The following is a 24999-nucleotide window of genomic DNA, read 5'->3' as shown; positions in this document are numbered from 1 at the left end:
CCGATTGGTGGATAAATTCACCCACCAATAAAAAAGTGCTGCCCAGAGTATGAACTAATAAAAAAGCTTAGATGCCTTCTTTTTCAAATAAAGATAGCAAGAGAACGAAGAAAATTGCTTAAAATTGAATGCTCTATCTGAATCACGAAAGAAAAAAAATGGATTCAGTGTCCCTTTAAGAATAAAGTGCATATACGTTTTAGTCACTTCGTCAAAAATAGCACATGTCAAAGGAGCGGGGGGGTGGGGGGAGGCCTGATCAATGGTCAAGTCAGGGCCCCCAAAATTTCTAGTGGCAGCCCTACCAGGCAGACACTGCATGTCACTGCCAAACAAAATGGTAATGAAAATATGCAACAATCTTCAGGCTGCAAGTTAAATTACTTTTTATTTTATTATTTTACATAAAGCCATAACGTAACTGAACAGACTATGTAGCCATGCATTAACATAACCACTTAACTGAAAGGTACTTGCAGCATATATATTTATATATAAAAAAAATATATACAAAGAAAAGCAGCATTTAACAAATGTCAAAAAACACCACAAGATTCAGACATTAAAGTTCAACATATTTTTTTAAGGTTCAACTCCAAGAACGAGTTCAACAAATGAGTGCAGAGCAAGTGAACAGTTTAAAGGACAGTATATCAAACAAGCTATGAAGTGTCAAATCCGTGTAGAGGAACAGTCAGCATTTCATAACACATTCAGATAAACTGGCAAATAACTAACAGACCTGCACATCGCACTAATTCTGTCATAGTTATTTGACTATTTAACAGGTCACGAAGTATGAAATGACAAAACTTTCCTTTTGTAAGTAATTCTGGAGAGGAGGGAAAAGAACAAGTGCTAACATATCTTGCAATAATTTTGGTCCTCCGTCCAGCGGATTTGATTGTTTACGCATCATGCTCCATTTTCTCTTTGCTCCCACACTGCCCTAAACTGGGCTAACAAAAAACGGTGTTGAAGATACAGTAGCAGATTAATGTTGAGTGACGTGTCCTAAATGTCACCCATGAATTCCTTCCATATGAGTGATTAACAAGTGGCAACTGAGCAGCATGAACCAGTTGCAGCATCACATGAATAAAGCAGTTGCTGGCACATTCACATTGGAAGAGCTGAACAGCAAATGCAACAAAGACAACTCCACGTGGATGTCTACAGCATAGAGCATTCTATCAAATGAGCAGACACTGAGCATTAACGTCCTCCATCAGTAACATATCTGTGCTATACTCCAAGTGTCAGTGAACATAACATGAATATCCACATAAGTCAGACAATTCTTTAGAAATCAAGTGGGGGCCAGAGATGGTGAAGGACAAGGTGGTTCCACACAGGTACAAATTACACCTTAGTGGTGACAACAGCATCCAGATGCTAAACATTGCTCTGATCCAGCAGCTAAATGTTTATATAAACATTTTCCCCATATTCATAATGACACCCCTGGTATTCTTCCACTCCATTGTATAGATAGCATAGATTGGGCAGCCGACTGTGACCTAGATCAATCTAGTGATAGAGAAGTCTGTTACAGCCTGCTTTTAGTTTGGTCCTACTGCAAGGTTTCCTCTATCACTATACTGCCTTACGGTGGTATTCTGGGGGTGCAACTTCATAGTCACTTGCGCTGAACAATGTAGAAGAATTCTTGGCTAGATACCTATGGCAGAAAGAAAATATGCAATATTATAAAAGGACTGTTAGGGTACAAATACAGGAAATAAGTCTTAGAACAAATAACTGAAAGCACTGATTATTATTAGGTATAAAGTATCTCAGGAGAACCGTTTCAAACCTGGTACATACAAAAGTGGTGCAGATTTAAATGGGGAAAAAAATACCTCTGTCATTGGTACTTTATAAGCCCCACTTAAAAAAAAAAAAAAAATGGGGCTGGACCTTACAGCTGCTGCAGTATTACATATTTCTAAGGAGCTAATTAAAACTGGGCTTTTCGGGGTTACTTCTTAAAATAAGTTTAGTATAGCAGGAGGACATTCCTATGCTCTTCAGCTAAACTGTATGGGGACTGACCAAAAGATAGGAAGGCCTTGAATCTGCTCACTCATGTTTTGGACTGCTTCACGTCCCCACCACAACCCTCGATTCAGAAGATTCTGGGTTACTAGCAGTGAAAGTGCTGCATTCACTATTACTATATTTACAGTGAAACTCTGGGTAGACTTTTTCAAGTTGTTCTACACCTAGGGTATCATTTATAATATAGCTGCCCATTCTGTGACGATAAATATCTGAGCACTTTACAGAGGGTGCCTGTAGTATGACAGTTTGTTGTAGTTAACAGGTTTCCCCACTTGCTGACCCTTATTTTCAGATATTATAGTATTTACTTTATCATGAAAGTTGCTTATATTCCTAAAGGGACACTGAACCCAATTTTTTTCTTTTATGATTCAGATAGAGCATGAACTTTTAAGCAACTTTCTAATTTACTCATATTATCAATTTTTCTTTGTTCTCTTGCTATCTATTTTAAAAGCAGGAATGTAAATCTTAACAGACAGCCCATTTTAGGTTCAGCACCATGGATAGCGCTTGCTTATTGGAAGCTTACACTTACCCACCAATAAGCAAGCATAACCCAGGTTCTCAACCAAAAATGGTCCGGCTCCTATGCATCATATTCCTGCTTTTTAAATAAAGATAGCAAGAACACAAAGAAAAAAAAAATAGGAGTAAATAAGAAAGTTGCTTACAATTGCACTCTGAATCATTAAAGATTAGTTATGACTAGACAGACTTTAGATTAGCCAATATATTGTTTTGATGTTTAACGGGTATAATGATAACATTAAGGTTAAGGTCAACTTTGATAAATGAAAGCCTGTTTTTTAAAAATACTATTAAAAACATGGGCACTTTCAGTCATCAAAGTTTATAAATCAGCCGTTTTGTTTAAAAAATTGTTTTACCTCACTCTAAACAGCCGGAGCAGTTTCCCCCACCCGCAAAACCTCTTCATACGTCAGCTATGAAGAATCCGGCTTCCTCCAATCAATTGGAGGAATCCGGATTCGTCATTGCTGACGTATGAAGAGAGGATCTGCAGGCGGGGGAAGCTGCTCCAACTGTAAAGAGGAGAGAGGTAAGTTTTTAAACAAAACAGCTGCTTTATAAACTTTGATGACTGAAAGTGAACCTGTTTTTAATATTTTTAAAAAAAGGTCTCTCATTCATCAAAGTTGACCTTCACTTTAAAATGTGTGCAACAAGTTAAGCAATTAATTTGTTACTTGAGTTATCCAAAGCACATTGGTTTCAGTGTTAAACAAGTAAAGGGACAGTAAACACTTGAGTTTAATCTAAAAATGCTTAGTTATGCAAAGTAAAATAAATGCAGTATACTTTCATTATTTTATCACCTTTTCATGTAAGAATAGTACTTACCGCTTACCTTGCATATCCAGATATAAGTTGTACAGCAGCATTAAACACCACCATTGTTAAAGAGACATAAAATCCAAATTGAATGCCTAATGCATGTGTCTAGTGTTAACCCTTGATGCAAAAGAGCAAGCATTATAAGCCTAAGCAAATCAGAACTCACTTAAGAAAGTCATGAAGGTAGTTCAGTAGCAATGCCAGACTTTTTTCATCCAAAGGAGTATATGACAACATGGCTCCTATTCGTACTGAAAACAAAACAAAATAGAATTATCTTCTTGAAAAGAAAAAGTACAGGAGAAAGACATGACAGTTATATGCATATTACTACTAACCAAAGAGTCGAAGAAGGTGGGGTGCACCATACACCTGGGACATTGGAGCATCTGGATGGTCAGCTAGGATGTCCGCATACTGGGGACGCTCAAACTTATAAAGCAGCTGTGTGCCCAGCATGACGTTGAAGTATTCCTTAATTCCAGCCACAACTTCATTCACTGCATACTCCCTACAACAAAATGTCAGCATAAGCGGATGCATAACCTCATGTAAACACTGCTTTTGCAGATAAATGGAACAAGTGATCAATGACAGGTCTTACTTATTATCAGTGTTCCCCCTGGATTTCTTGTATGTAGCATACTCTTCCAGAATAGTTTCCACATTCTTTTTGGCAGGAAGATTAAAGAGCTATATTGGAAAGATTAACACAATCTGAATACAGGGAAAACTACAACTAAAATTTGTAAAAGGGGATTTGTAAAAATATTTATACAAAGTGATATAGCTTGTTTTCTTAAAGGGATACCTACATTTTTATCTTGCCATAATTATTTGAAGGGCAAGATTGTAAGCATAGGAGCTAGACCATTTTTGGTTCAGCACCTGGGTTGCACTTGCTGATTGGTTGCTAAATGTAGTCACCCATCAGCAAGCGCTATCCAAGGCGCTGAATACTAAGCTTAGATTCCTGCTTTTTCAAATAAAGATAGCAAGAAAATGGAAAAAAAAGTAAATTAGAAAGTTTATTAAAATTGCATGCTCTAAGTCTATCTGAATCATGAAAGCAAAATGTTGGGTTTAGTATCCCTTTAATTGCATATTAAAACAATGCAAGTTACATAATTTGCTATAGCTGGCTCTCAAACATATAAACAACTAAAGGGGCTTTGCTGTTCCGTCAGATAAGCCTGTGGTAGAAAAACCCAGAAAAAGAAAATGTATGCTTACCTGATAAATTTGTTTCTTTTTAGACACAATGAGTCCACGGATCATCTTAATTACTACGGGGATATTCACCTCCTGGTCAGCAGGAGGAGGCAAAGAGCACCACAGCAGAGCTGTTAAATAGCTCCTCCCTTCCCTCCCACTCCAGTCATTCGACCAAAGTTAGGAAGAGAAAGGAAAAGCCAAGGTGCAGGGGTGTCTGAAGTTTACAATAAGCCACAACCTGTCTAAGACCAGGGCGGGTTGTGGACTCTAAAAAGAAAGAAATTTATCAGGTAAGCATAAAATTATTTTCTTTTTTAAGACACGATGAGTCCACGGATCATCTTAATTACTACTGGGATTCAATACCTAAGCTAGAGAACACCGATGATACGGGAGGGACAAGACAGGGAACCTAACCGAAGGCACCACTGCTTGAAGAACCTCTCTCCCAAAAGCGGTCTCAGCCGAGGCACAAGTGTCAAATTTGTAGAACTTTGAAAAAGTGTGGAGAGAGGACCAAGTCGCAGCCTTGCAAATCTGTTCCACAGAAGCTTTGTTTTTGAACGCCCATGAGGAAGCAACAGCCCTCGTGGAATAAGCCGTAACTCTCCCAGGAGGCTGCTGTCCAGCAGTCTCATATGCATAATGTATGATACTCTTCAGCCAAAAAGAAAGTAGCCGTAGCTTTCTGTCCCTTATTTTTTCCTGAGAAAATCACAAAGAAGACTGATGAAAGTCCTTAGTCGCCTGTAAGTAAAACTTTAAAGCACGGACCACGTCCAAATTGTGCAGAAGTCTTTCCTCCTGAGAAGGATTAGGACACAAGGAAGGAACCACAATCTCTTGATTAATGTTCCGATCAGAAACAACCTTAGGAAGAAATACTAGTTTAGTACGTAAAACTACCTTATCTGAATGGAAAATAAGATAAGGAGATTCATACTGCAATGCCGTGAGCATTGACACTCTCCGAGCAGAAGAAATAGCAACTAGAAATAAAACTTTCCAAAATAGCTTAATATCTAAGGAATGCATAGGCTCAAACGGAGCCCCTTTGAGAACTTTGAGAACCAAATTAAGACTCCATGGAGGAGTAACTGGTTTAAACACAGGCCTGACAAAAAGATTTTACATCTGGGACATTCGCCAGACGTTTGTGTAATAGATAAGGCCGGGATCTGACTCTTTAGGGAGCTCATCGATAAAACCTTCTCCAAACCTTCTTGGAGAAAAGACAAAACTCTAGGAATCCTAACACTACTCCACGAGTAGCCCTTGGATTTGCACCAATAGAGATATTTACGCAAATCTTATGGTAAATTCTAGTTACAGGCTTACGAGCCTGAACCATGGTCTCCATTACCGAATCAGAAAACCTCCGCTTGGATAAAATTAAGCGTTCAATCTCCAAGCAGTGAGCTTCAGAGAAACTAGATTTGGGTGAAGGAAGGGCCCCTGAATCAGAAGGTCCTTCCTCCATGGGAGTCTCCAAGGAGGCAGAGATGCCATCTCCACCAGATCCGCATACCAAATCCTGCGAGGCCAGGCCGGTGCTTTGAGGATCACCAAAGCCCTTTTCCTGCTTGATTCGAGCAATTACTCGAGGAAAAAGAACAAACTGAGGAAATAGGTATGCTAGACTGAAGGTCCAAGGGACTGCCAGAGCATCTATTAGTTGTGCCTGGGGGTCCCTGGACCTCGACCCGTATCGATACCTTGGCATTCTGACGGGATGCCATGAGATCCAATTCCGGCTGACCCCACTTGAGAATCAGAGTGGAGAACACTTCCGGATGGAGTTACCACTCCCCCGGGATGAAAAAAGTCTGCCTGCTCAGAAAATCCGCCTCCCAGTTGTCCACCCCTGGGATATGGATCGCCGATAGACAAGAGTGGGTCTCCGCCCACTGGATTATTTTGGTTACCTCTCATCGCTAAGGAACTCCTCGTTCCTCCCCGATGATTGATATAAGCCACTGAAGTAATGTTGTCCGACTGGAACCTAATAAACTGTAGTGAAGCTAGCTGGAGCCAGGCCAGCATTTAATATTGCTCTCAGTTCTAGAATGTTTATAGGAAGAACAGACTGAGTCCAAACTCCGAGCCTTTAGGGAGCCTTATACTGCTTCCCACCCCAAAAGGCTGGCATCTTGTCACAATCACCCAAGACTGTCTGCGAAAGCAGGTTCCCTGGAAGAGATGATCCAGCGACAACCACCATTGGAGAGTCCCGTGTCTCCTGCTCCAGAGTTATTAGAGGAGACAAGTCTGCATAGTCTTCATTCCATTGCCTGAGCATGCTTAACTAAGGTCTGAGATGGAAACGACCAAACGGGATGATGTCAATTGCCGCCACCATCAGCCTGATTAACTCCATACACTGAGCCACTGACTGCCAAGGAGTGGACTGAAGGACTAGACAAGTATTGATAATCTTTGATTTCCTGATTTCTGTCAGAAAAATCTTCATGGACAAGGAGTCTATTATGTTTCCCAAGAAAGTGACTCTTGTATCCGGTACTAGGGAAACTCTTTCCCAAATTTACCTTCCACCCGTGAGCTCTCAGGAAAGATAATACTGTCGGTGTGGGATCTTGCTGGCTGAAAAGATGTTGCCTGGACTAGAATGTCGTCCAGATAAGGCACAACCCCAATGCCCCTTGGCCGAAGGACTGCCAACAGAGACCCCAGAACCTTTGTGAAAATTCTGGGAGCCGTGGCCAGGCCGAAAGGAAGAGCCACGAATTGGAAGTGTTTGTCTAGGAAGGCAAACCTTAGGAACGTGTGATGGTCCCTGTGAATAGGGACATGAAGGTACGCGTCCTTTAAATCCACAGTTATGAATTGACCCTCCTGGATTAAAGGAAGAATGGAACGAATAGTTTCCATCTTGAAGGAAGGAATCCTGAGAAATTTGTTTAGACTCTTTAGGTCTAAAATTGGGCTGAAGGTTCCCTCTTTTTTGGGAACTACAGATTGGAATAAAAACCCTGTCCCTGTACTGGAACGGGAACAATCACTCCCAAGGCGGAGAGGTCTTTTACACAATGTAAGAACGCCTCTCCTTTTATCTGGTCTGCAGATAATCTTGAAAGCAGAAACCTGCCTCAGGGAGGAAAACCTTTGAACTCCAATTTGTATCCCTGAGAGCTTATTTCTATTACCCAGGGATCCTGAACATCCCGAACCCAAGCCTGGACGAAGGAAAGTCTGCCACCTACCAGATCCGGTCCCGGATCGGGGGCATACTCTTCATGCTGTTTTGGATTCAGTAGCCGGCTTCTTGGATTGTTTACCCTTGTTCCAAGACTGGTTGGGTCTCCAAGTAGGCTTAGATTGAGGAAGAATTTCCCTTGAAATTTCGAAAGGAACGAAAATTACTCTGTTGTCCCTTTTGTTTCTCTTATCCTGAGGGATTAGTTGACCCTTACCTCCCGTGATATCAGAAATAATTTCTGACAGGCCAGGTCCAAACAGGGTCTTTCCCTTGAAAGGAATCGCTAAAAGCTTAGACTTAGACACGTCCGCAGACCAAGGTTTTAACCATAAGGCTATGCGGGCTAGGACAGAAACCAGAGCTCTTAGCTGCCAGTTTAATAATCTGAAGTGAAGCGTCCATAATAAAAGCATAAGCTAGCTTCAGAGCCTTTATCCTGTCTTGGATCTCCAAGAAGTCTCAGTCCTGAGAGACTCAGACAGAGTATCAAACCAATATGCTGCCGCACTAGTGACGGTAGCAATGCATGCAGCAGGCTGTAATAGACCCTGGTGAACATTAAGCTTTTAAGCAAACCCTCTAACTTCTTGTCCATAGGCTCTTTGAAAGCACAACTATCCACTAATGGAATAGTAGTTCTCTTAGCTAAGGTGGAAACAGCGCCCTCCACCTTAGGAACGGTTTGCCAAGCCTCCTTGAATGAGTCGGTTATGGGAAACCTCTTTAAAATAGGGGAGGGAGAAAAGGGAATGCCTGGACTCCCACTCCTTAGTAACGATCTCCGAAGCTCGCTTTGGAACCAGAAAAACGTCTGAGTAAGAAGGAACTTTGAAATCTGTCTAATTTACTAGACTTCGCAGGGGCAATCACAACCGTGGAGTCAGTCTAAAGTACCCAAAACCTCCCTGCGTAACAGGCGGAGGTGTTTTAGTTTAAACCTAAAAATGTTACAACCTCAGAGTCCGTCAGAGGCAATGAACTTTCTGAGTCTGAAATTTCGCCTTCAGATGGAACCTCAATACCCTCCTCCTCAGGTCCTTGGGAGGGTACTTCCGAGATTGCCACCATTGCATCAGAAACATCACTTTCTGCATGTTTGGCTTTCCTCTTACTTTTGCCTTGTAGCATTGGAAAAGCAGACAACTCATCAGAAATTGTAGAAGACATGAGAGAGGCTATGTCTTTTAAAGTAACTCCAGCGGGCACTAGAGTAGAGGTGCAGGGCACTGCTTGTGCGGACGGTACACTTTGGGACGTATGGGGAGAAAGCTGCGGCATAACTGGACCCCCGTCAGAAGACCCTGGGGCAACATCAGCCTTAGAAAATTTTTGCTCAGAAAAATAAAAATATGATCCCTAAAATTTAAAGTCCTCTGAATACATGTGGGACAAAAAGGGATTGGTGGTTCCACATTAGCTTCCAAACACAAGAGAGCAAGAAACATCCTACAAGGCCCCTTGGTCCATATTTGTTCACAATTGATCTTTTTATGCAATAAAAATATTTCAAAAAAAAGCGTTACTGTCTCTTTAAATTCAAAGAGACAACTATTTTACTTTACTGCTTTAATGATAATTTTTGCCACTAAATTATCCTAGAGTAAGAATAAAAACACCTTTGCACCTCATAAGCTGTGCTGAGGCGCTCCTACCTGACCAGCAAAAACGGGAGCTAGAGATTCCAAACGGCGCAATCACCACATGGTCCGGTGCACTGCAGTCTAAAAAAGTCACAGAACAAGCTTCCTTTACCGGTGTTAGAAATGCATGCGCTAACACAAACCATGTGCTTCTACACCTCTCCTCAGGAAATGCCGACTAACTTCCAGACTGATGCGCAATGGAAATGGTGCGAGTTGGAAGCTCTATCGTGTGCGTGTTATCACCACAATGAAAACGTTAACGTCTTTGAATAAAAAGACCTATAAAAAGTGAACAACCACCTGAGCAAATGGGTCCCCAGCCCCAGTACCAGCACCTAACGCTGTCCATTATCCCTCCTAACTAGGAGTGTATGTATCCCAGATTAAGTGTCCTTTTATTGCACTTAAAGGGACACAACCCAAATTTCTTTCGGGCCTGCAATTTTAAGAAACTTTACAATATAGTCCTATTATAAATTTTTCTTCGTTCTCTTGCTATCTTTATTTGAAAAAGAAGGCATCTAAGCTTTTTTATTAGTTCAGGACTCTGGACAGCACTTTTTTATTGGTTGATGAATGTAGCCACCAATCAACAAGAACCCAGGTTGTTCACCAAAAATGGGCTGGCATCTTAACTTACATTCTTGCATTTCAAATAAAGATACCAAGAGAATGAAGAAAATTTGATAATAGGAGTAAATTAGAAAGTTGCTTAAAATGTCATGCTCTATCTGAATCATGAAAGAAAAATTTTGGGTTCAGTGTCCCTTTAACTCTGTTTATAGGTAATTGTGTGCTAGCTCTTTCCAGGGTACCCCCAGAAATAAAGTAGCACTTACCGTAACTTCTGCCTGACAGCTAGGCAACTCACAGGCTTAAGAGGTCCTCTCCCTCCCATTGACCTGTGGAAAAAAAGCATGCTGAGTAACTTTTCCGCAGACTAAGGCATACAGGGCAGCAAAAACATGGGAGGCGCAGTGAGAATTATGTCCCACAAGTTCCCATTGCTCTAAAGCCACCAAAGCCCTACTGAAGAGACTGATATGGACTACGGCTACACCCTAGAACAAAGCAGCACAATCTTGTACTACTTTAAAAATAATAAACTTCTTGATTGAAGAATCTAAAAACACACACCTCACTTTAGCTCTTCCTATCACTAATGTAGGCAAAGTGAATGGAGTGGGAGGGGAGGAGCTATATAACAGCTCTGCTGTGGTGCTCTTTGCCTCCTCCTGCTGACCATGAGGTGAATATCCCAGTAGTAATTAAGATGATCCGTGGACTCATCGTGTCTTAAAAAAGAAAGATTTTTGAACTCATAATATGAATAGGTTACATGGGTACACGTATAGTCATAACTAGTTACCAATGGATTTGGAAATGCATTCAAACTTTACCTAGTGCGGGAGCAAACTACAGGTAGTTGAATGGCACAATCTGGCTCACTGTGATTAGACAGTGAGCCAGTGACCCAATATTTGAGAAAAAAAAAAAAACAGCAGTGGAGAAGACAATAGCTTTGCAAAATAGGAAAGTATAGCTTTAGGTGACAAATTAGGCATTTACACAAAACAAATACAAACAAAAGGCGATACTTATGCTAAATAATTATGTTACATCTCCCCCAACGTTCACTGTCCAAATAAAGCGACAAACTATTTTCATATAACCCCTATAATCGTGGGTGTTGCCATGATTTAACCTAGGTTAAACTGCAGGTATCTGGAGAGTAGCTGCACCTGTGCAAACAGGTCAGAACTGGAATGTAGTGAAACATTTTAACAGCGTCAACCATGACAGACTGAATAACCTCAATACTATGCTTATAAAATGTATTTAGTGTTTAATGTCCATTTAATACCTTTGTCTAACTTCAGACAGCTGTGTTATATCCAAAGAATAACTCAAATTTATCATTTACCTATCAACACCTCTTCCAAGTTACACAAGAAGCATGCAGTTTTACTATCTAGTGCCACAATTCCTAAACCCCACTAATCTAAGATGTGGAATTGATAGGCATTTCTCTTTACAGGATTTTACATCATCTCACGCTTGATATTTGTTGCATAACAATAGACAAATATTCGCTTCATTGGTAATCATTGTATTGTTTTTAATTTGCTGATAAAAAGATGTAAACATGGAGATTATATATTACTTTTCTATTATGACACTGCTCTACTAATTTGTAACATTCTACAAAATTTTGCTTCTCTAAAGGTTTTGGCTTTTGTTTAGTCTCAACACTGCTCATTAAAACAGTGCTTTGTCTATCAAGTGCTAGGATGTTTGTCCTGTAACATACAAATACCATTACACAATATTCCAATTTTGTAAGGACTATTACCAAGACCTTACTTAGGCTTAAGAATCTGGAAACGTATACTATTTAAGGAGATTGAGGAGACCTGGTCACGTAAGCATGCCCAGAAACCGACAATAAAGATTCAAATATGGTTATAAGTGGATACCTGTTTCTGACGAGTGATGAGATCCCAGTCATCAACAAGCCAGGGCTTTAATTCTTCAGGAATCTTTACCTTCACTTCAACCCTGTTCATAAAAGTTTCCTCCTGACAAAACAAAAAATAAAATTGTAAAAAAGCAAACAAAAAGTGCTCAAGTATATTTAGAATGTTATAATACTGCTGCAAGGCGGATTCACTTCTGTATTTCTTTGTATTGGATTCAAGTCTACACCAAAAGATAGAACCCAAAGCGCAGCTTCGTTTCAAGGTAAATTTAACAAGATTCACTCAAATATACATACTCACATTAAAATGATAAAAAGCAGGCACATAACAGCCAGGTGTTCACACCAAAGGACTTGAGATGAACCTTTGATTTGGGGGTAATTAACCCCAAAAGCTCTGTTTGGCGTCTCAACATCTATTTCATTCACTTAAGGGCGGTGAATGAAATAGATGTGTTCCTTGTAAACCCAATGACATTTGAATATCCAACACGTAATTGGGTTTACAAGGAGCATATTTCATTCACCGCCCTGGAGTTTCCTAATTAGTTTCTCTTTCTCTAGGAGACGCCAAAAAAAGAGGGCTTAAAGGAACAGTCTACAATAGATTTTTTTTATCGTTTTAAAAGATGCACCAATTCCCCAGTTTTGCACAACCAACAGTTATATTAATATACTTTTTACCTCCGATTACCTTGAATCTAAGAACCTTCTGACAACCCCATGATCACATGACATGCATTTATTATTATCTATTGACTTGCATTTAGCATTGTGTTATGCCAACTCTTAAAGGACCAGTCACAGAAATTTGAATAAACAAATGCAAGATAGAGCACTTAGTCTGAACTTCTAATGAGTAGATTTTTTTTTTGACAATTTTAAGTCTTTTTCCACTCCCCCTGTACCATGTGACAGCAATCAGCCATTCACAAATGCATACACACTTATTCTTGCACATGCTCAGTAGGAGCTAGTGACTCAAAAAGTTTAAATATAAAAAGACTGTGCACATTTAGTTAATGGAAGTTGGAAAGTTGTTTAAAATGGCATGCTCTTTCTGAATAATGAAAGTTTAAAGGGACAGTCAAGTCCAAAAAAAAACTCATTTTTAAAATAGGGCATGTCATTTTAAACAACTTTCCAATTTACTTTTATCAACATTTTTGCTTTGTTCGCTTGGTATTCTAGTTGAAAGCAAACCTAGGAAGGCACATATGATTATTTTTAAGCCCTTGAAAGCCGCCTCTATTTTATTTACTTTTCACAGCAGGGGAGAGCTAGCTCTTGTAGGACATATAGATAGCATTGTGATCACGCCCGTGGCTAGTTGCAGACACTGCACTAATCGGCTAAAATGCAAGTCAATAGATAAAGTCATGTGATTAGGGGCGGTCAGAAGATGCTTAGATACAAGTTAGTCACAGAAGTAAAAAGTGTATTAATATAATAGTGTTGGTTTTGCAAAACTGGGGAATGGGTAATAAAGGGATTATCTATCTTTTTAAACAAAAATTCTGGTGTTGACTGTCCCTTTAATATTGATTGAGTGCCCATTTAAATAACTCTGTGCCTGAACACATTGTTATCTATATGGCAGTCTCTTGTTGTGAAATGCAATTTAAAAAAGTGATAAGAGGCAGCCCTCAAGGACTTAGAAGTTAGCATATGAGCCTACCTAGGTTTAGTTTCAAGACTACCAAGAAAAAGCAAATTTGATAAATATAAAGTGAAAAGTTGATTAAAATTACAAGTCCTATCTGAATAATGAAAGTTTAATTTTGACTAGACTGTCTAAGGACTTGAGACGATCCTTTGATTTGGGGGTAACACATGACTACGATATGCCTGCTTTTTATGTCAGTGCAAATATTTATGCATGGAGAATCTTGTTAAATAAATTTACCTTGAATCGAAGCTGTGCTTTGGGTTCTCTTTCAGTGTATTAACCATTCCTGGGCATTTAAAGCCAAAACCGGAGAAGAAGTTGCTAAAGTTGATCATTTAAGACATTTCATGCAACTTGCTCCTGCCACAAAAGGCACATCCAAAACAAAAAAAACAAAAATGTACACTCGAGTTTGGCTATTCCTGGGTGGAAGCCAACATGGCGGATGTTGAAGAAACATTTAAGAGGATCCAGAGTCAAAGGTGTCCAAGGAATCATTGTTAATTCTAAAGGCATTCCTATTAAGAGCACATTGAATAACCCCACTACAATGCAGTATGCAGGCCTCATGCACCAGCTGGCAATGAAGGCACTTTGTTCTGTCAGGGATATAGACCCTCAGAATGATCTGACTTTCCTCAGGATTCGGGCCAAGAAGAACAAGATCATGTTTGCTCCAGATAAAGACTATTTCCTAATTGTCATTCAGCAGCCAACAGAATGAATCCTTTCTTGTCAATAAAGTTGTATTTTATGTTAAATTTAATTTGCCATGGTTTCTTTCTTTATTTTAAAGAGGGGAAAATTGACAAGCTGCAGCCTTGGACTATATTTGCTTACCTATAACCCATAAAATGATGTTTACAACTCATTGTTAAAGTACATTTGTTGATGTATACACAGCAAATGGATGTAGACAAGCTGTCATGTTCTGCATGTCCTAACAGAATCCCTGAACATTACTCACACAAGCTACACCCCATATTAATATGGTTAGAAGCTAAAATAAAAGTATTATGTTCTGCTCTGAATTTATGTTCTATTCAAACTCCTTTGCTTAAACATTAAATCCATTTTACAAAAAAAAATGTACTCACACTTTCAACGGTGGGATCCACCCGCGCTCGCTTCTTGCGTGGCGGCTGGGGCGTGTCACTGGTGCTGCTGCCCTCCCCACTCCCAGGGGCTGTAAAGAGATAAGGACATTAGCCAAACTGACACGCTGCTCATGTTACACAAGTAAGTATTAAGAAAAATAACTCACCTTTTTGTTTGTTTTTTTTTGTTTTCCTGAAAGTAAGAAAAACAGGGTTACGCTAGAAGAATTGGATCATCCCACAGCAATTTAAAACAGAGGGAACTAGGAATGAAAAAAAAAAAGCGAAGGAGCAACAAAGACACTAAGACAATAGAGAAAACCACAACTTACACTTCTACATTCTTCTGTTGAAGTGCAGCTGCTTTCTTTCCTGGGGCTGCTGCTCTCATCTTCCCCTCTGCATACTGATCTCTAAAAAAAAAAAAAAAAAAAAAAAAAAAAAAAAAAAAAATAAAATTATATATATATATATATATATATATATATATATATATATATATATATATATATATATATATATATATATATATATATATATATATATATATATATATATATATATATATATATATATATATATATATATATATATATATATATATATATATATATATATATATATATATATATATATATATATATATATATATATATATATATATATATATATATATATATATATATATATATATATAAAATTCAAACCAATGTCAAAGAACCCTGATGTGGTGCTTGCCCCCACCCCCAAAAATGTATGACAATACTTACTGATTGGCCTTCTGAAGTTCTTTCTGCTTTTGCAGGTTAGTGTCCACGTATTTGAGTACCCTGCTCTCTGGAACCCACTCATCCCAGCTGCAGAAAAGGAGAGTAAAATCACCAGAGAGTCTCCAAGACACCATGCCACCTGGTATGCAAACCTTCCCACCACACAAACCACGCACAAACAGACTTTTTGCTTGTTACACAAACAGTTAAAAAAACAATTTAAAAAAAAAAAATCTAGCTCCCAAAGCAAAAAAGGTCAATCCCCTTTCATACTGGGCAGCCTTGCCCGTACATATACCAAAATAAACCCATTCCACTCCTTGATGATGCAGGCAATGTTACCCTCAACACCTACCATTTGCATTCATGTTGATTCTAGGGTTACGATAACATGATAGGACAATGGCAAAAGCAAGTTGTAAGATAGATAAGATGTACTATAGAATTAAAGGGACATAAAAGCAAAAAAACAAACAAACTCATAATTCAGACAGAGCAGTCCTTTTCTTGGTATCCTTTGTTGAGATGCACAACTATTTAGCTCACGGGTTGTGTCTAGCAATGGTGTTAATATTACTGTTTAGCACTAGCAGGCAGTGTTTACAACAATGTATAACATTTCTAGAAATATTGTTGCAAATACTGCCGCCATGTAGTGCTCATGACAAATGCACATTCCTGAGCCCATTAAGCTTTGTTCTTCAAACAAAGATACAAAGAAAGTAAATGTGATACTAAATGTAAATGATAGTTGTTCTCCCTTGCATTCCCCTTTAACCTTGTTGGCTTAAATATCCTAATAGATTTGTATTTGCTTCAACTTTCACTTTGGCCTTGCTACCAGATTTTTGGATATTTACAGGCAACGGCAGAGAACAAAACTGATGTAGCAGGATAGTATTTTAAAGGAATAGTCTAGTCAAAATGAAACTCATGATTCAGATAGAGCATGCAATTTAAACAACTTTCTAATTTAATCCGATTATCAATTTCTTTATTCTCTTGGTATCTATTTAAAAAAGCAAGAATGTAACCTTAGGAGTTGGCCCATTTTTGGTTCAGCACCTGGGTAACGCTTGCTAATTGGTGGCTACATTTACACACCAATCAGAAACTGCCACCCAGGTTCTGAACCAAAAATGGGTCGGCTCCTATGCTTACATTAATGCTTTTTCAAATAAAGCTAGCAAGAGAACGAAGAAAAAATGAATAGGAGTAAATTAGAAAGTTGTTTAAAATTTGCATGCTCTATCCGAATCAAAGTATAATTTTGATTGAATGCAATTAAAAGCATGCTTTTCTTAAGCGTAAATTTAACGCATATCAAAATGTTCTCCAACCGTCAATATCAAGTCACTTAAAGAAATAGTACAGTCAAAATTAAACTGACAGATCATGCATTTTTTAACAACTTTCAAATTTATATCTATTATCTGGTTGTAGTTCTTCTCTAGGCATCCTTTGTTAAACAGAACTAGGAGCAGGCTGCTGATTGGTAACTGCACACGTTGTGTCATTGGCTAAACTGAGTTCAGCTAGCCCCCAATAGTGCACTGATACTCCAAAAGGATATCCAAAGCACAAAGCAAAATGTTATAAAAGTGGAAAGTTATTTAAAGTTGTATGTGATGCAATGTGAAAGAATAAATTGGGGTGTTACGCCGATTTCAGTTCAAGGGATACAAAACCCAAACATTCTCGTGACAATTTAAAAAAAAAAGCTTCCAATAAACTTATTTATTTTGCTTTGTTCCCATGGTGTTCTTTGTTGGAAGAGATAAGGTAGGTGTCTAGAGCTGCCATCTAGTGCTCTTGTAAATGTAGACACTTTTAAAAACTGCTTCGATATATATTGCTCAAGACACATGCACGCTTCTGAGATTACATCACTTATTTTCAACAAAAAATACTAAGATAAGGAAGAAAATGCCACTATTTAGCTCACAGTAGTGCATTACTGCTCTTTCAACAAATGATACCAAGAGAAAAAAAAGCTAATTAGATAAAAGATCATTGGAAGGTTGTATAATCTATCAGAATCATGAAAGAAAGCTTTTGGGTTTCAAGTCTAAGCTTAAAGGGTCAGCCTACTCCAGAATATTATTGTTTAAAAAGATAATCCCTTCATTACCCCAGTACTGCATAACCAACACTGTTATATTAATATTCTTTTTAAGTTAAAAGGGCTTAGAAATTAGCACAGGCCTAACTAGGTTTAGCTTTCAACTAAGAATACCAAGAGAAAAAAAAAAGAAAAAATGTGATAAGTGAATTGGAAAGTTGTTTAAAAATCGCATGCCTTATCTGAATCATGAAAGTTTAAAAATTTGACTGGACTGTCCCTTTAAATATCTCACCCTAACATCTATAATATTGGTTCTCAACCTTTTTATAGTTCTGCAACACTATTAGCCTATTTTGTTTATGTAATATGATAAAAAAAATAAAATTATACATAAGCATCCAGATTGTGTGATAACCCTCGGCTGAGATTAAACATCCCAATGAACCCTTTCAACCTGGATGAGAATCACTAAACTATAGATATAAATTGCACAATACTACCTTAAAAACATCTAGCTGTTTCTATGTTGTAATTTTGCTCACCCCTGATCTATATCACACTCCTATCCTCGCTCATGCTTGGTGACTCTTTAGTTGCTCGCAGTGTCCATTCTTTTGTGATGCCTGGTGCCCTGTGATGAGTGACTGTCAGATACAAATTCTAGTTTGCGATTAACCCCTTCACAAACATTACACAAAGCAAGACAGACAGCCTAATTACTGACAACTTTTAATAAACTTACTTCTTATTCCAACCGCTGTAGTGAATGAAGTACTTCACCTGCTTGTCTTTGATAGCAACTTTCACACACTGAGAAGGAGACAAGAGTCCTATTAAACCTGGGATAAGGGGTGGACAAGTATCATTGATGTTTGTCAGTCAGTGGATAAAGTCGAACGTCAAAATATATCAAAGGGCTGGTGTTCTTCACATTTACAACTAAATCATTTTGCTATACATTTTTAGTGCACTCCTGGGGCTTGACAAATCAAGAAACCTACAGTTGGTGAATATTTACTGGTTATTTCATAACTTTTACCATTCTTTCTATAGAGACATGAAAACACATCATTGGCTCCTCAATAGTCTTACATCCTAAATAAGACATTTGTGAACCTATACAAATACCAGTTTCTAACCATAAAATGGGAATAACCAAAGCTGTTAAATCATAAGTAAATTTAAAGAGAAAGTAACCACCTTGAGATTTTTAAAATACAAACTTAGTAATGTGTACTAAACCAATTTTGCAATCTACGTTATTTTGTACCCTTTTTCGTGTAACCAAGGCTAACCTTGTAATATCTTATTAATGTAATTGGCTTTAAAAGATAACAGACTGCAAAACAATGCTCTTTATAATAACATGACAATCATGTTATGTTTATCAAGAGACTCAAGTCCAAATTTGCCTTATTTGGAGAGTTCAGTGCTGGGTGGAACTTTGAAAAACAATTTGAGCAAACAAGATGTTATTCTATATCAATACAATAGGAATGTCTGGTAATTACAAGGCTTTACTGCACCTTTAAGAACATGTAAATAAATCCTCTTGTGCAAAGATTACACAATTCTACAGATATTTAGTTATTAGTGCCAAGCATGTAAACTTACAATTAAAACTTAATTTGGTGGGGAGTCCTGTAAAATCTCGGGTGATATCTGTGACCCCCCAAGGACTTTACATGACATGTAGCGCATTGCTGCTCCAGGGCTTACCTATGCTTTTCAACAAAGGATACAAAAAAACAAAGCAAATATGGTAAAGGTAAACTGCAAGTTACTTAAAACTAACACTCTGTATGAATAATTAGTATGAATTCAGTGTTCTCCACAAAACATTTGGCCAGTCGGTAGGGGCAGTGTAATATTTTACAATATATAATTAGTTGCTATCCGAAGCACATTAATTACATAATTAAACATAACTAAATTCAATGATAATATATGCAATTTAGCTTAATATTGGCTAAAATTTTAGTCAGGTGGTCAGTAATACCAGCACACACCGAAAAGCTCCTGGGGAGAACACAGAATCTTATCTTCACTGTTCCTTTACAACCTAGTCAGTTGTAGAAGCAAGTACATTTTGTATGTAGACAGATGAGGAATAGAAGAAAAAAAAACTAAAGTTACATTCTAGGAAACTCATCTCCCTGGATTTGTCAAGCCCCTTACTCAGTCAGAAACGGCCCATAAGAAGTAGAGTATAAGGCATTGCTGGTTCCTAAACTTGTCCAATAAGGCATGAGAGAGCCAGGGAAGACTGAAAAGAATGAGTCCTACCTTTGCTTCATACAGGAGAGGCCCATGAAAACACAAGACACGCTCACCTGAGGGACAAAAAGAGAAGTTACTAAACATGAAAGAACCAAAAACGTAAGACAGAATTATACACAAGTTCCAGGCTGCTTTGCAGAACAGGTCAAATTAAATCCATAAGGGCCGGCACAGAAAGAGTAACAATATTTCTGAGAAAGTCGTATCTTATAAAATTGAAACATTATTAAACCCAAGCTAAGATCTTCACGGCAATGTGCTTAATTAGGTATGGAGGATTCTTGATTCATATTGCCAGTGCCCAAGAACATGACTGTAGTAGCCAGTATGTGTGAGACTTAGTAGTTAAATAGTTAAAGAAGCAAGCTATTAATAAACAGGAGTGAATGATAGTGTGAGTCGAACAAAGTCTGTACAAGAATAGCAACATGCAGGCAAGGCAAGCAAGAAACTGTGCAATACTCAGATATGTACCCTAGCTCTCCTTCCTCCATGGGGGGCTCAGTCAGGTTCACATCAGAGAAAGTTTCAAATGTAACCAATGTTACTAAAGACCCATATAGAATTTGATTATGTACCCAACCACCCTCCTCCCTTCTGCCCACCTTTACATGCCCTAATAATCCTTTAGTAAATAAATCAACATACTTCTCAACCCAAGCAGTGAAAACTCTGGAGTCTCCTTACTAAAAAAAACTTGCAATGACGTAAATGTCCATCAAAAGCAGGGGAAGAGCCTAACCTGCGAGGAAACAAAAGAAGTCAGGAACATTGAGTCTCACAGGGAAACTGCACAGGTTGAGAAGTATGAGTCAATTAAAACAATTATTAATTGCAGGGTGTTTATTAGCAGGAGTTCCTGATCATAGTTTACACATTTACAATTGTTTTGTTAATGCTCTCACATATGACTCATCCTTTATGTTAAGATAGCTCTTTATGAACCCATGCACCTATGGTGCTTTAAAACAGGACATGTCTGTTTTAAGTCCTGACCCCATACTGTCAACTACCACCAGAATCCCATCCAATTAGCCAATATAGGAGTAGCCTACCACATTCAAAATACAATTCCCAGAATGACATGCAACCTGATGTTGGTGGATGCTGGGTATAGAATACAAAGTGACTAGCAGGTGAATCTGGCGTGCCCAATGGATATTCAGCTATCTTTTTCAGACCTGAAACAGTTGCCTATGGCCTGAACATTCAGTGGAGCTCACTGGATTCATGCCTTGCTTCCTGTTCAGGTGGCTTATAAACACCAACAAAAACTAGCTGTCCTGTAGCAAGGCTTTTATATGGGATGCAGTTACTGGGCTGTTTTAACCCCTTTGTTCCCCTTGAAACACTAGTTGCATTGGATAGAACACTGCAACAAGTTAGGGTTCCCATCCCAGCCATGTTTTCCTGGTACTTATGAGTTACACATGCTGCAGGGCGTGCAGAGAGGAAAATGAATAGAGCTGTCCAAAAACAATGCATGTTTCTTTCAGCACATTGCAACTCATAAGTGTCCACAGAAACATGGCTGAGGTGTCAACCCTATAGCAAGTGCTATTTAACCGAACCTCTAATCCTTGGATGTCTACCAACAATTTATTTTATTACTGCTGTTAGGGAGTTCTAGGTAAATTATGTTTACATATCAAACTTGTCTCCCCAAATTTTAGGCTTGCTCCTAGATTTTAAACAAATGTATCATGCCCTGTGTTAAAGGAAACAGTGCTACAAATGAATGCGACTAAAAAGCTTCCGATTGGATCAGTGGCGGTTTCTACTCAGGAACTGCAGTGCTTTTGTGCGTTTACCTCCGTTGCAGGGGTTAAATACACAGTAGTGCAGGGTTGGCTTGACAGTCTTAAAATGACATGTTCCAATGAATTAAAGCATGTCATTTTGCAACTATTATGGCCCTTTAAACACTGTTTGAATACTCCTTGGGAGCCGCTGAGAACTGCTGCCTCAGAGTGGTCACTAGCAGAGAGACAATCAGCAGCATTCACTTGACACAGCTTAAAAAATTGGGCTGCTGACTGGATCACCAGCTGTCCGCTCGGATGCATCAGTCTCCTTGACTCACAAAACTGCTATGGGCTTGATTTATCAAGCCCTTCGCCTCTCTGCGACTGCAGGTTCTCACAAGAGAACCTGCAGTCACACTTAATCAAGTAGTGGTCAGACTGTTGCTTCCTAGCCACTTCTACACCTCTTAGGTGGAGAATTTTGATCCCCCCCCAGTCTCATCCGACCGGGGAGATTGACAGCTTCTGCCGGCACGTGATTGGCAGTGCACAGCCAGCACTGCACGAGCGCGGAAAATAGCGCAGACGAACAATGGTAAATTCTGACCGCCAGAGGTGAGCTGCGGCGGACCGGGGAGCGCATATATATGCCCCTGTCCGTCGTAGCTTGATAAATCGAGCCCTGTGTGTTTAGCCTCTTTGTGGGATGGTCCAATACAGATTTGCCGAAATGATAGTACAAACATTACGTTCTCTTGCATGTAATTTTTGTACTATAATGGGCCTTTAAAGATAGCAAGTTCACCTCCAACAGTTAAACTGGACAGGATAGTGCATTAACTAAATGCACTAGGTCAGAACTTACTACATTATTGCCCATTGATAACCGTTTAAAGTGATTGGAAACTTTTGTATTGTGCTACACAATACATAAAAATATTACTCAAAACAGGGTATCTTACATTCATGAAATTTTATGACGCTTCATTTGTCAAATATAAAGTGATGGTAAACATTGCGCCGTTCCTCTGCCCGCATTGTATACTTTATTTAGCTGTGTGATGATGAACCCGCCTTCAGCCAATCGTTGCTTGCCCCACAAGCTGGATGCCAAGTGAGGCACGCAATAATGGCTGAAGTCAGATTCTTCATGGCTCAATTAAATAAAGTATAAGACGAGGGCAGAGGTACAGACAAATGTTTAGCATCACTATATGGTAAATATTTGACAAATGAAGCACCATTTAAAAAAAAAAAAAAAATTCTGAAAGACCATGTTTGGAATATTTTTATATACTGTGCAGCACAATCCAAAAGTTTACAAATCACTTTAACCCCCACAAGGCTCCAGCAGCAGGATAGCTACAGCAAATACTGAGCAGGACCCAGATTGTGATTGAAAGCAACATGCATATACCACTCATGATTGGCTGACCAGCCATCCCCTGCTGAGGAGCAGCAATGCTTTGTGCCTCCTGATCCAAACTAATTGTGTAACCACTCTGGAAGCACTGCCCAAAAATAAAATTCTTTAACAAATCACATTTAATTATTGCATGAATATGTCCATTTAAAATGTTTAATTAAATCAAGCAATCAGCTACATGTATTTGTAATATTAACACCCCCGCAAACTAAGCCTTCGCTTAACACACATTTACAGCCCCAAACCACAACATCCAACACGGAAAGCATCGCAATTAGGTACACTGGTAGTAGATAACACTTAAACAGCCATAACCATAAGCAAAATTACCACATTTAATCCATGTAGAATAGAAGACTACTTAAAACCATACAGGACAAATGCCACAACCATACATTTCATGCAAGAAGCACAGAGGTGATCCACTAGCAACATTGCTATATTTATACAGATATCCATGGATGTTCAGCTAAACAGAGGTACAGTTCCAAAGTACAAAGACAAGAAACTGTTGACTGACAAATGTCAGATTGTATAGACACACACCAAGCAAATGGATACCAACTATTAAAAGCAAAGTCCCCATATATGGAAGGAAAACAATCACCTCCAATAACGTCAGCCATAAGGAGCAAAGTATAGCATGCCACGAGTGTTTATAAATAATGCTCATACTTATTGCCAAAGGGCAATAATCTGTCCATTCTTTCACAAACAATGTAAGATACTTTTAGATTGTAAAATAAAAATTACTACATACATTGACATGACGTTGCCATATACTTCCAGTATTTTGTGCCATTTTCCTGTAATTTAAGTATGACAATTGGGTTATTTCCCCAAATCTAATAAATGGACGTGAACATTATAGGCGTCGCAGGAGTGCCCCTGTCACCTATCTATCCCTATCTAACAGATAATCAAATAAGGAATTACAAACCAATGGAGGCTTTGTGTGTGTGGGGGGGGGGGGGGGCACAGTGGATCACTATTGTCCAGGGGTTGACAAATCTGTTTAAAATTGGAGCCAGTAAGACTATTTAGGAGCCAGACAGTAGTATGTGTGTGTATGAAAGAGAATAGCGTCAAAACAAAGTTAGGAGCCAAGGCTTAAATTCTAGGAGCCAGTAGCTCCAATGCCCCCGGTTTTGTTGAGCCCAGGTTTAGCTACACTAGCAACAAACCCACATAAAGCAGCAAAGATGTTAGTGCAGGGGGGGGGGGGGGTCTAGTATGTTTATTGTAGAACTGCAGAAATCCCTTGTAATTACATTTTATGTCAACTTCCTAAATAAAACAGGAAACAAAGTATGCACTCCAAAGATTATTATTATTTTTTAAAGTGCATTTAAACAGTTCAACTTACCAGGCACTGGGAGCCAATTATCAAAAAAGATCCTTCAAAAACATTGCTACACAATGCACTGTATCTCTCTAAAACAGGGATGTTTATGCAATCTTATACAGGTAATCATTTTTAAAATGTACTATCATAAATGGCTTATTGTCATATTTAACGAATATAGCCTTAGGGAGATATTAAAATTATTCAATCATCTCAACAGCCCCTTTTTTTCTAAAGTACTCCGATGTACCAACCTCTGTTCTAATTATCCGGGAAACGGTTGAGAGAGGACAAAAGAATCTATGATCATTTTGATAGATTTTTTTGTTTCGTTCCCAGATAATACAGCTCGCAAGAGGACGCAGATAGAACAACGCTGCAGTCTCAGACAAGAGCACGGTACACATGTAGCAAAAACCCATGCATGTCAGTAACCGGCAGCATTAGAGTAACAAAAAACGGAGAAAAGAAATCCCATGAGGCCAGTCTACTCGTCTTTTTTTTTTGTAATGAAGGCCTCTATCCCACAGCACCTTTAAGTTCTCTACGGCTCCTTATAATTTGCCCAAACTTTGTATAAATTATTCCTAATAAGTAGTATTCACGCTTTATGATGCATAGGAAA

At 38.7% G+C, this 24999-nt stretch overlaps 2 pseudogenes; one reads left to right on the top strand and one right to left on the bottom strand.

Annotated features, from left to right (window-relative positions):
- Nucleotides 1-362: 362 nt before the first annotated feature.
- The window catches only part of LOC128663905 (mortality factor 4-like protein 1), a 25061-nt pseudogene continuing 424 nt past the window's right edge, over nucleotides 363-24999 (bottom strand).
- Nucleotides 14085-14370, top strand: LOC128663906 (dynein light chain roadblock-type 1-like; annotated as a pseudogene).

Source organism: Bombina bombina, chromosome 6, assembly GCF_027579735.1.
Source record: "Bombina bombina isolate aBomBom1 chromosome 6, aBomBom1.pri, whole genome shotgun sequence".
Classification (NCBI taxonomy): Eukaryota; Metazoa; Chordata; class Amphibia; order Anura; family Bombinatoridae; genus Bombina; species Bombina bombina.
This window is presented reverse-complemented; position numbering and strand designations above follow the sequence as displayed.